The sequence below is a fragment of the Carassius carassius genome, chromosome 31 (assembly GCF_963082965.1).
Source record: "Carassius carassius chromosome 31, fCarCar2.1, whole genome shotgun sequence".
Lineage (NCBI taxonomy): Eukaryota > Metazoa > Chordata > Actinopteri > Cypriniformes > Cyprinidae > Carassius > Carassius carassius.
This window is the reverse complement of record NC_081785.1, coordinates 19,797,672-19,810,715: the sequence shown is the minus strand read 5'-3', so window position 1 is coordinate 19,810,715 and position 13,044 is coordinate 19,797,672. Positions and strand designations below refer to the sequence as shown.

General features: G+C 47.5%; 2 non-coding genes across 2 annotated transcripts; both read right to left on the bottom strand.

Annotated features, from left to right (window-relative positions):
- Nucleotides 1-2,687: 2,687 nt before the first annotated feature.
- LOC132112175 (small nucleolar RNA SNORA16B/SNORA16A family) lies at nt 2,688-2,808 on the bottom strand. The gene has a single exon (XR_009424916.1). It is a non-coding gene; the product is annotated as a small nucleolar RNA SNORA16B/SNORA16A family (small nucleolar RNA).
- A 9,659-nt stretch (nt 2,809-12,467) lies between these two features.
- On the bottom strand, nt 12,468-12,541 carry trnai-uau (transfer RNA isoleucine (anticodon UAU)). The gene has a single exon. It is a non-coding gene; the product is annotated as a tRNA-Ile (tRNA).
- Nucleotides 12,542-13,044: the final 503 nt, after the last annotated feature.

The window sequence follows — 13,044 nt, the reverse complement described above, 5'->3', positions numbered from 1 at the left end:
GCCTCATTCGCGCTTCTAGTTACAGGAGATTCTGAGTTATGATATAGCAAGCTGACAGTGACCGGCTTCTGTGGTGGAGAATTGCACAGCTGTACCTGAGTGTCCCTGGGACATCAGTGCGGTCGGAGCGCGTCTTCTCAACAGCTGGACATATAGTGAATAAGAAACGCTCTGCTCTGGACACATGGCCTGTTCTCAAGTCCATTTAAAGTTAAAATTGTTTGAATAGTTGTTTGAAATGGATTGAATCATTTAAAATAATCTTGGAGATTTTTGAATTGCCTAAATCATAAATGCAGCTGGGTTGAAGCCTACAGTGATGTTTTTCTTTTGTTATGGCAGCCGTCCCCTCTGCACATATATTTTTTGCTGTTTGTTATTCTGCACGGAACTTCATGCCAATAAATAAGAAATATTGCTCCCTTGTGCATTTCCAGCACTCTCTTTACGTTCGTCTGTTATTTGACGTTGAAAAAGGAAACGTTTTTTTTTTTTTTTTTTTTTTTTTTTTTTTGACATGGAAAATCGATTTTACAATCAATTCAATGAACACTTATATCTTAAAAATCGAAAATGATTTTTTTCACAAAAGTGACAGCCCTATTAATTACTCACCCTCATGTAGATAGTCTGAGCACGCGGACGCACTTACGGAAAAATCGGCCGAAAAAAAGGCCAAAGACCGGCCGATTACCAATCGCGTATTTTTAAGCAAAAACCGTCCGGTTTCCGATTGATGGCGGGTCAATCGGTGCATCCCTAATATTTTTATGAAAATGCGAGAGATTTCTGAACCTCCATAAAGGCTGCAATGCAACTGAAATGTTCCCAGAGTCATAGTAAGGACATCAGTAAAACAGTTCATGTGACATCAATGCTTCAACCACACTTTTACAAAGCTACAAGAATACGTTTTTGTGCAAAGAAAACAAAAATAGCGATTTTATTCAACAATTCTTCTCCAAATCACATATGCCACCATTATGGAGAGTAACAAGAGGCATGAACATTTCTTTCTTCTGCGTGTAATCAAGGCTCAGCGCATGCGTGTTCTAGGTCAGCAGCACCATGCGCATGAATTATTTACGTACTGTTGATAATGGTGGAAGAGCGTCCGCCAGCAACGGATTATGGAGCACATGGCCTCCCGACAAGGGGAAATGGAACGAGAGCTCGCCACTCTCCACATGGCGGCCGCCGCACAAACTCCGCTACGGAGAAGCGCAACGGGCGTACTTCATGCTTACCCCCAAGCGGAACGGCTCTTACGAAGAATTAAAAAAGGAAATCTTGGGGCGGGTTGGGCTGTCGCCCATCGTTGCCGCCCAACTATTCCACGATTGGTCCTATAACTCGCGGCGGCCCGCCCGTACGCAAGTGGCCGACCTCTCACGCCTCGCCCAACATTGGCTACTGGCCGGGGGTCCCACCGCACACCAGGTAACGGAGCGCATTGTAGTAGACCGCCTTCTACGGGCCCTTCCCCGCCCTCTCCGGCAGGTGGCCGGCATGCGGAACCCCACCAACATCGACGAGCTGAAATGCTTCTTATTCTTATTATTCTTCTATCAAAAATACAAAAAAGGGAATAAAACTGAAAAAAACTGAACACAATCTTGATACTCAAGCTGTGTATGAACATATGAATATATATATATATATATATATATATATATAGATATAGATATAGATATAATTAATAACACATACTTGAAGACTATTCTATAAGGTAACTTCAGCTTCCAATATCATTTCTGGGAAGATATCTGTACTTTTACTTGAGTATGACTTTCAGGTACTTTATACACCCATGTCCATGGAAGAGCTATATGCAAGTAACTTTATGTATGCATTGCATGTTTTAATGTATTCTTGACTAAATTGATAGATAGAAATAGAAAACAGAATAATGATTACAAAATAATATAAATAACGTTAGATAAATTCCCCATGTATGGATCAATCGGGGCAAATAGCCTACATTAAAGAGAATGACCAAAATGATTAAAATATGCAAGTAGACACTGTCAAAATGGCAATAAATTAACCAATACCCTTGAAAAAACACATGCATCATTCAAGTCGGAATAAGCCAGTAAATGCAAAAAGTGCCCTATGTAACTGATAGGAAAAATCAACGTAATTAGCAAATTTGTTCATACACACACCATGACTTTAAAAACTGTGTCATTTTTTTAATACATATCCTACTTTACGATGATCTGACTATCACAAAAAAAAAAAAAAAATATATATATATATATATATATATATGTATACAATGTCAATTGACACCAATATTGTTTGGTCACCAACATTACTTACTAGAGCACCCCCCATTGGGCATGCATCATTTTGGTTACATATTATGTGCTCTTGTCTTTTTTGGAACTTTTAGTTTGTAGTTTTTCCTGTGTTTCTTTGATTGGTTTTACTGTAGGTGTGTCTTATTTCAATATAGCCCTTGTTTTCACTCATTCTTTGCATGGATATTTTGTTGGCATTAATGGTTGACCTGGTTTCTCTTGTTATAAAAATTATTTAAATAAATTACTACACATGGATCTTGCCTTCCCTCATTGCTGATTTTGCATGATGTGTAATTTAGCATAAAATTTCTGCAAAATATTGGTACAAGTCGCCTAATTTTTTAGATGACTTGACACAGGATTTTTCTTTTTTCATTTTATTTTATTTTTTTTTATTATTGCAGATTTGGTTTTAATAAACAACCCAGAGTCATGAAAAAAACATGGCTGTGGGTACATTTTTGAAAAATTATATTGTGTTGCTTCACTGCAGACTACCTCCTCTGTTATGCCATCATGCACTGATAAAGGAGTTAGTGGACAAAGGGCCAAGGGAGGTCAAAGCGAGACCTCAGATGCTGGCCGGCTGGGAGGAGCTTGTGGTTTAAAGGTTTCAGATAACCTGAATCCAAGGCTCTGGTTCCAGTCCGAAATTGCAGCTATCAAAATCAGACCGAACCTTGTGTATTGGTCCTCCTGACTTCATAATGTGTACATCATAGAGCTCACTGTGCCCTGGGAGGTTGCTCAAGAGGAGGCCTATGAAAGTCTCAAGTTACTTGACTGTAACCCTGTTCCTTGAAAAAGTGGCAACAAAATGCTGCATTTCAATAATACTTATGAGAACATTCTTTATTTGCCCGGCTGTGAAATGTGTGGCTTTAATACCTTTGATAGGTGACGACATTTGATTACATGAACCCGAGGTTAGTCAATTAGTCAATATTTACAGAGTTGACCCTTGGTCTTCATAACCTCTGCATTTCGCTCTGGCATACTTGATATTAGCTTCTGGGCCAAATCCTGACTGATGGCGATTCTTTCTTGCCTTATTTGATTTCAGAGCTGATCACAATTTTTGGGCTTCTGCTTGTCCACTGACTGACCACAGTCCCGCTTACCTACTCTTTGTCTGCTTCCCTACTAAACTTGCAAACAGCACCTTCTAAAGGTCCAGATAGGGTCTATGCTATTTTGATGATGGCGGAGTGCCCCCTAGTTATCCACAGGGCTGCTATTTGTCAATTTTCAGGCCCAGTCATATTTGGGCATGCCTGCACACTTTGCTGACATGGCTTAGAAAGGAGTCAAAAGAGACTGTGTGTCCGACAAACTACTACACGATTAGTTGGCAACTTGGATGTCTCCCTTTAGGAGATGGCAGGTCACATGACCTCAAGATTCGGGATCCTGGTCCCCTAATGCACAGCCCTGAACCATGGGGTTCTAGGACCTTGCAAACCTTTTCCCTTTAGCTTTAGAACCCAGGGCTCTCAGTATGTCATGTGGGGGCCCCCAGGGACCACATTGCAACATTTTTTGGAGACCCTACGACCTCCTTTAGGGGTCAAAAGTTCAAAAAAGAGAGGTCAAATTGCTACATAATTAGTTGACAAGTGGGACATCTCCCGTTCGAAGACAACAGGTCGAAGTACCTCAAGATTTGGGATTCTGCCTCTTGTCAGGTGCAACAGTTTCAAGACTCGGACAGGTGCTACATCTTCAGGATTCTATAACCTTGTTTAGTGGTCAAAAGATAAAAAATAAGATATTTTTGTCCATCACACTGCTACACAATTAGTTTGCAAGCGTCATAGGACCTCAAAACTTTGCAGTGTTTATCATCAGAGGCCCCTAAATTGACCCCCAATTTTTCGGCTCCAAGCTGCTTTCTAAACCGTTTAAGTATGGTTGAGTGTGGGCTGAAATCCGGCCTTCAATGGCAGGGAGAGAGATGGATCAAATATAATGTAAAAAAATGTTTGCGGTGCTTGGCCTTGGTACATCACTCAGGGGCCCCTGAAGGAGCCCCGTGTGCAATTTGGGACCCCTGGGATGCTTCTAGGGAAATAAGACTTTCAACTTATTTGAGGAGGGGCCCCCCTCCTTGAACTGCCACCTTAACGTGGTGGAGGGGTTTGAGTACCCGAATGACCCTAGGAGCTATGTTGTCCGGGGCTATATGCCCCTGGTAGGGTCTCCCAAGGCAAACAGGTCCTAGGCGACGGGTCAGACTAAGAGCGGTTCAAAACCCCTTATGAGAAGGAACAATCAAAGGACCGTGACGTCGCCCGGTATGGCGCAGCCGGGGCCCCACCCTGGAGCCAGGCCCGGGGTTGGGGCTCGTATGCGAGCGCCTGGTGGCCGGGCCTCCCCCCACGGGGTCCGGCCGGGCTCAGCCCGAAGGAGCGACGTGGGGCCGCCTTCCCGTGGGCTCACCACCTACAGGAGGGACCGTAAGGGGCCGGTGCTTAGACAATCGGGTGGCAGTCGAAGGCGGGGGCCTCGACAGCCCGATCCCTGGACACGGAAACTAGCTCTAGGGACGTGGAACGTCACCTCACTGGCGGGGAAGGAGCCCGAGATTGTGCGTGAGGTAGAGAGGTTCCGACTAGCGATAGTCGGACTCACCTCTACGCACAGCTTGGGCTCTGGTACCACACTCCTCGAGAGAGGATGGACTCTTCACCACTCTGGAGTTGCCCAAGGTGAGAGGCGGCGGGCTGGTGTGGGTTTGCTTATAGCCCCCCAGCTCAGCTGCCATGTGTTGGAGTTTACCCCGGTGAACGAGAGGGTCGCTTCCCTGCGCCTTCGGGTCGGGGATAGGTCTCTCACTGTCGTTTGTGCCTACGGGCCGAACGGCAATGCAGAGTACCCAGCCTTCTTGGAGTCTCTGGGAGGGGTGCTGGAAAGTGCTTCGACTGGGGACTCTGTCGTTTTACTGGGGGACTTCAACGCCCACGTGGGCAACGACAGTGACACCTGGAGGGGCGTGATTGGGAGGAACGGCCCCCCTGATCTGAACCCGAGCGGTGTTCAGTTATTGGACTTCTGTGCTAGTTACAGCTTGTCCATAACGAACACCATGTTCAAGCATAAGGGTGTCCATCAGTACACGTGGCACCAGGACACCCTAGGCCGTAGGTCGATGATTGACTTTGTGGTCGTTTCATCCGACCTCCGGCCGTATGTCTTGGACACTCGGGTGAAGAGAGGGGCGGAGCTGTCAACCGATCACCACCTGGTGGTGAGTTGGATCCGATGGCGGGGGAGGAAGCTGGACAGACTCGGCAGACCCAAACGTACTGTGAGGGTCTGCTGGGAACGTTTGGCCGAGTCTCCTGTCAGAGAGATCTTCAACTCCCACCTCCGGCAGAGCTTCGACCGGATCCCGAGGGAGGCTGAAGATATTGAGTCCGAGTGGACCATGTTCTCCACCTCCATTGTCGAAGCGGCCGCTCGGAGCTGTGGCCGTAAGGTTTCCGGTGCCTGTCGAGGCGGCAATCTCCGAACCCGGTGGTGGACACCGGAAGTAAGGGATGCCGTCAAGCTGAAGAAGGAGTCCTATCGGGCCTGGTTGGCTTGTGGGACTCCAGAGGCAGCTGACAGGTACCGGCAGGCCAAGCGGACTACAGCCCGGGTGGTTGTGGAGGCAAAAACTCGGGCCTGGGAGGAGTTCGGTGAGGCCATGGAGAAGGACTATCGGTCAGCCTCGAAGAGATTCTGGCAAACCGTCCGGCGTCTCAGGAGAGGGAAGCAGTGCCCTACCAACGCTGTTTACAGTAGAGGTGGGGAGCTGTTGACCTCAACTGGGGATGTCGTTGGACGGTGGAAGAAATACTTCGAGGATCTCCTCAATCCCGCTGTCACGTCTTCCATTGAGGAAGCAGAGGCTGAGGGCTCAGATGTGGACTCGTCCATAACCCAAGCTGAAGTCACCGAGGTAGTCAAGAAACTCCTCGGTGGCAAGGCACCGGGGGTGGATGAGATCCGCCCTGAGTACCTCAAGTCTCTGGATGTTGTGGGGCTGTCTTGGCTGACACGCCTCTGCAGCATCGCGTGGCAGTCGGGGACGGTGCCTCTGGGATGGCAGACCGGGGTGGTGGTCCCTCTTTTTAAGAAGGGGGACCGGAGGGTGTGTTCCAACTACAGGGGGATCACACTTCTCAGCCTCCCTGGGAAAGTCTATGCCAGGGTACTGGAGAGGAGAATCCGGCCGATAGTAGAACCTCGGATTCAGGAGGAACAGTGTGGTTTTCGTCCAGGCCGTGGAACACTGGACCAGCTCTATACCCTCTACAGGGTGCTGGAGGGTTCATGGGAGTATGCCCAACCAGTCCACATGTGCTTTGTGGATTTGGAGAAGGCATTCGACTGTGTCCCTCGCGGCGGCCTGTGGAGGGTTCTCCGGGAGTATGGGGTCCGGGGCCCTTTGATAAGGGCTATCCGGTCCCTGTACGAACGGAGCAGGAGCTTGGTTCGTATTGCCAGCTGTAAGTCAGACTTGTTCCCGGTGCGTGTTGGACTCCGGCAGGGCTGCCCTTTGTCGCCGGTTCTGTTCATGATTTTTATGGACAGAATTTCTAGGCGCAGCCAGGGGCCGGAGGGGGTCAGGTTTGGTGACAACACGATTTCGTCTCTGCTCTTTGCGGATGATGTTGTCGTGTTGGCCTCATCAGGCCAGGACCTTCAGCATGCACTGGGACGGTTTGCAGCCGAGTGTGAAGCGGCTGGGATGAGAATCAGCACCTCCAAATCCGAGGCCATGGTCCTCAGTCGGAAAAGGGTGGCTTGCCCACTTCAGGTTGGTGGAGAGTTCCTGCCTCAAGTGGAGGAGTTTAAGTATCTTGGGGTCTTGTTCACGAGTGAGGGAAGGATGGAACGGGAGATTGACAGACGGATCGGTGCAGCTTCTGCAGTAATGCGGTCGATGTACCGGTCTGTCGTGGTGAAGAAAGAGCTGAGCCGCAAGGCGAAGCTCTCGATTTACCGGTCAATCTACGTTCCTACTCTCACCTATGGTCATGAGCTTTGGGTCATGACCGAAAGGACAAGATCCATCCATCTTCTACCGCTTATCCGGGGCCGGGTCGCGGGGGCAGCAGTCTAAGCAGAGAACCCCAGACTTCCCTCTCCCTAGACACTTCCTCCAGCTCTTCTGGGGGGACACCGAGGCGTTCCCAGGCCAGCCGGGAGACATAGTCTCTCCAGCGGATACAGGCGGCCGAAATGTGCTTTCTCCGCAGGGTGGCTGGGCGATCCCTTAGAAGCTTTATGGACATACATTTTTATGCATAATAAACATTATTATGAAATTTTTGTCATCAGGTAAATGGTTCCAACAGACAGTGTTGAGTAAAGGAGAGGTGGTTTATTCAAAAAAAAAAAAGCTCCTATCCAGTCACCATATTATAGGTTGCAAGTGAGACATATTGCATTAATTCAACCAGAAGGTCCCACTTGCAACATATTTAATGGGGACTGGATAGGAGCTATGAGGACATTCCTTTTTTATGCATAATAAAAAATATCATATGCAAATCAAATAAATTAGTACAATTTACTGTGTTGAGTACAGCATAGGTTGTTTCATCAAGAATAAACATCGTACACATTAATAATACCAGGGAATACAGGAAGTGTCCAACTAGCTCCTACCCAATCCCCATATAATAGCTTGCAAGTTGCAGCTGGCTACACAATGGATGCGTGGTAGAGATGGCGGGTTGTGTGTCTGGTGGCTCTTTCCGTTGAGGACATTGAAGATATCTACCTATTCGGAACCATGATAACAGGTCTTCTGCTGATTGGACTAGGCTTTGCCCTGGGTTATTCAAATATTCTGAAAACGGGAACAGCTGTCCAAAACCTGGCAAGGCTGCCTGTCATGATTGAAGCAGTGGGCAGAGTAGTCAGCACTGAGACTGAGACTATTAACCACAATATGGATACCATCACAAAGAAGGTGGATGGATTTAGAGACCAGAATGGACAAAGAGAGTGATTGTGCAATTGGAATGCGCGGCTACTCGCCCCAAGTCCAGACAATTGGAATCTGGATTACCTCGACCCCACAATTTCCATCCCTAGTTGCAAAGTTAAGCGTTTATGGTGTATTGATTATGTGCTTTTGTTGCTGAGGTGTTTTTCCTGTTCTCACACTGTGCTCCTAAAGGAGGGTGTTGTTTTTTCTCCTTTCCTAATTTTATGCTGTGTCTCTTTTCTCCTGTACTACTGTATTTCGTTGCCTTGTACCCACGTGCAATGACAAAGTTGAATCTAATCTAATCAAATCTAATCTAATCTAATCTAAATGGGTCCAACAGACTGTGTTGAGCACAGTAGAGGTGGTTCATTCAAGAAAAAAAACACAATACACATGCATAATACAATATACAGGAAGTGTCCATCAGTGTTAATTTTAACAATAAATTTTGATTTAGTTTTATTCATAAATTATAAAATAAATTATACATTTATCAGATGCTTTTATCCAAAGCAACTTACAGTGCATTCAGGCTATCAATTTTTACCTATCATGTGTTTTTGGGGAATCGAACCCCCAACCTTGCGCTTGATACACAATGCTCTACCTATTGAGCTACAGGAACACTATAGTCATAGTCTTTTGACTAAAATGCCATTTAGTTTTAGTCATACTTTTGGTCATCTGAATTGTTTTTAGTTTTAGTCTAGTTTTAGTTGACTAAATATCATATGATTTTAGTCAACTAAATCCATAGTAAATTTACATGGTTTAAATCTAATGGGATTACTGTGCATTTATTAAGCATTTCTCAATTTCCAAACTCACTTTTTAGGTTTGATATTAAGATTTTGTCATGATAGAGACAGATTTAACTGCGCACAACATGCCTTTGTTAAAATTAAATGTCAATCCGCGGGATTGAATAAGCATCAAATTTTGACACTGCGTTCACCCTGCGATAGTCCACACAAAACTGCACCGAGCTGTCCGTTTTAGGCACCAAAGCTATCGGGCTCGCAAACAGCACCTTCTCCGTCTCCGTCTCAATATGGTGCTGAATCAGATTAGTACGAGCAGGTAGGGGTGAAAACACGTCCGCAAATTCGGACTGTAAACCCGGGGCAAGGGGGATAGATTTCTTTAATGACCGCCTCTGGCCCGAGATCTTCCTCTCCGCTCACCGCCGTCGCTAGCAACACTGACTCCTCTTCGCTCCATTTTTTTAGGAGGTTGAGGTGGTAAATTTGCCGCGAGTCGCCTCTATCTGTTCGTACTACTTCATAATTGAGATCTCCTACTCGCTGTGTGACCTCAAAGGGTCCTTGTCACTTTGCTAATAATTTGGAGCTGGAGGTTTGCAGTAATACGAGCACTTTATCTCCCGGTGCAAATTCTCGGAGCTTAGTTCCCCTATTATACAGCTGGCTTTGTCTGCCCTGGGCCTGAAGCAAATTCTCCATAGAGAGCCGCCCCAGTGAATGGAGTTTTGCTCTCAGGTCCATGACATATTGAATTTCTTTCTTGCTATCTGAATGTCCGTCCTCCCAAGTTTCTTTTAGGACGTCTAGCACCCCGCGGGGCTGGCATCCGTAAAGAATCTTGAAGGGGGAAAACCCCGTGGAGGCTTGGGGGACCTTGCGCACAGCGAATAAGAGGGGTTCTAGCCATCTGTCCCAATTTTTTGCGTCTTCTTGTACGAATTTACGAATCATTGTTTTCAACATGCGATTAAATCGCACCAGTTCAACCAATCTGTCCGTTTGTGGGTGATAGATGCTGGTACGTACTGCTTTAATGCTCAACAATTCATATAATTCGCGTAACGTGCATGACATAAACGTGGTGCCCTGGTCTGTGAGAATCTCTCCCACATGGGAGATTAAACGAAACAGGGCGTCCGCCACACTCTTTGCTGAGATGTTGAGGAGCGCCACTTCCTCTGGATATCGTGTTGCGTAATCCACTATGATAGGTACTCCCCTTAATACTCAAGGGTATTTTATACAACCCGGCTTGAGCGGGTGCAGCCTGCCGGTCGTCTGGGATCCGTACCAACGTCCCCACCTCCATGATCGGGCACCGATCCACGGAATGGCCCAGATCCCCGCAACGCAAGCAGGCCGGCCCAGGCCTCCCCACCGCCCTAGTGCCAGAAGTGGGTCAGGTAATTGACGTGGGGAAGCGGCATGTGCCTCGTCGAGTCCCTCCTGATGGGGCGACGCCATTCCCCTGGCAGGACCTTGCAACACTGCAGCCAGCTCTGTCCCCGTCCTCCAGCGGGGGGTGGCCCTCGGTGGCCCCTGTGAATCGGGTCCTGGGATACGGGACAGGTTTTGAGGAAGGGGAAGAGAGGGAGAGAGAGAGATAGATGGAAGAGGTTCGACAACCCTGGAACACGCCGCCAGCTGATCCTCCGCCAGTTGGATGGCCAGATACAGCGACACCGCCCGGTGGCACTGGACCCACTGGGCGGTTCTCTTTGGGAGTCGCGAGATGAACTTCTCCAGTACCACTTTGTTGATGATGGTCTCGGCGTCGCTTCCTCTGGCCAACAGCCATTTGCGGCACGAGTCCCACAGCTGCTGGACTAAGAAAAAGAGCCGGCCCACTTCAGTCAGTTCCAACGACCGGAAGCGCTGACGGTGTTGCTCTGGGCTGAGGCCGACCCTTTGGAGCACTGCTCTTTTTAAGTCTGTATACACCAAGAGGTTCTTGACAGGCAGTTGTTGAGCAGCATTCTGGGCCTCCCCCGACAGCAGCGGGATCACCCGCACCGGCTAGCTGTCTGTTGGCCACCCACATGCCTCGGCCGTCCTCTCAAACAGGTCGAGAAATGCTTCTGGATCGTCTGTTGGCCCCATCTTCGTAAGAGGCATGTGAGCGGTGGGGCTGGAATTGGGGGAAGCCGACCTCATCCGAACCTCCCGGTCCAGCAAGCTCCGGAACAGCTTGCGGTCCTCCTGCTGGACCTGCATCATTGCCTGAAACCGATGTTCGTGGTCAGCCCGTAAGTCCAGCAGGGCTTGATGGTGTTCCTGATGCAGGCCCGCAAGCGATGTGATGATCTCCGCAAACAGCATTCCCGATGGTCCTGATGGAGTTTGAATGGCGGTGTTGTTCTCCTTCCTTCCCGGGTTTCGGCACCAGTGTGATAATGTTCTTTTGTAGAAGAAGGAAGGAGACCAGGGTCAGCATTTCTGAGGCTCATGGGAATTTATTAGTCAACAAAAATAAAGTTGCACCACCTGCGCATAGGTTTAATTCAAACCACTGCTGGGCAATTCACAGTCTTGTTTCTCGCTTGCTTGCTTGAGTCCCCATGAGTCCTCAGCTCTCTCTGCCCTCGCTGGTTCATGGCTGGCTTAAATACCACTTCCCCACGCCAATCACTGCAATGAGAACCAGTAACCAGTGTTACTCGTTTTTCACTTGACCCACCTACCACCGCTCATCTCTTCACTCTCTCTCCCGTCACAGACCTCGCTGAACCACGCCTCCCTTGCCACAATGGTCTTCTTTTTAATGAAATACCAATGGTTATATAAAGACTTGTTTACCATATTCAAGAAAAATACACCATACATATGATTACTCCTATTTATATAAAACAAGCTAAGCCACAATACCCTTAATCAACAAATTAATGACTGATGCATTTATATAGCACTTTATTGTGTATTGTTGTACACCCAAAGCACTTTACAATCAGTCCTAATGCAGTGCAGCAGTGGCCTGGCCCAGCATTTGCTAATTAAATTCTCTGCACCCCCAAAAAAGAATTCTACTCCTCCATGAGGGCAACTCATTGGATCAAAACATCCAGCTTAAGAGATTGTTCACAACTTTCTGTTTTCTTAGAGCAACACTGTGCAGTTTAAGAATAAACAAAAAGCCGAAAGACATGATTTTAGTGGGACTTGAATCCACAACCTTTTAATGGCCTCATAAGGCAGTCTTGGAATCCAATGCGCTATCCATTGCGTCCAGAGGCCCACACACAAAATCCTTCCAGACTTGTGCCTTTCCATTGTCGTGAGATCATGCATTCGTTGGGTAGGAAGGAAAAGGTCCTTGGGTCTCTGCACAATTGAATTGTGGTCCGAAAAGCAGAGGCATTGCCAGGGCCTCCAGTATAAGAAAGAACCAACAAAGAAATGCTACCAGTTAAGAGGCACCACTGGGATTTGAACCCAGGATCTTCTGTTTATAAAACAGGTGCTTTGACCAGCTAAGCCATGGTGCCCTGCTGCGAAGTTGACCTGGGCCAACATTCTTCAGCAGAAGATTAGGGGTGATTCGCAAATTAAATCACCTGCTGCCCTTCTGCACTGCCTGTTTGAATTATGTTCCCTGTAAGAAAAGCCTCATGCCCTAAGGTGCTGATTGAGCACCGCTGGGTTTCAATCCCAGGATCTTCTGTTTACTAGACAGGTGCTTTAACAAACTAAGCCATGGTGCTATACTGCAAGCTTGGGCTCTGTGAGGGTGAGTCACAGGATCACAGCATCCAGAGTAGAAGACATTTTCTCATGGGCCAAGCTCTGGATAGCTTAAAAATGTGCGTTGACAACTCAGGATGGTTTGGAACGGAATCGTCTGCTGCCTTTATACTCCTCGCTGTCCCTGTTTTCGGTCTGATCTCAGAAAAGCATGTTTTACAAGAATAGCACTTTAACCAACTAAGTCACGGAACCAACCAGAATGCTACTCCTCCATGAGGGCAACTCATTGGATCAAAACATCAAG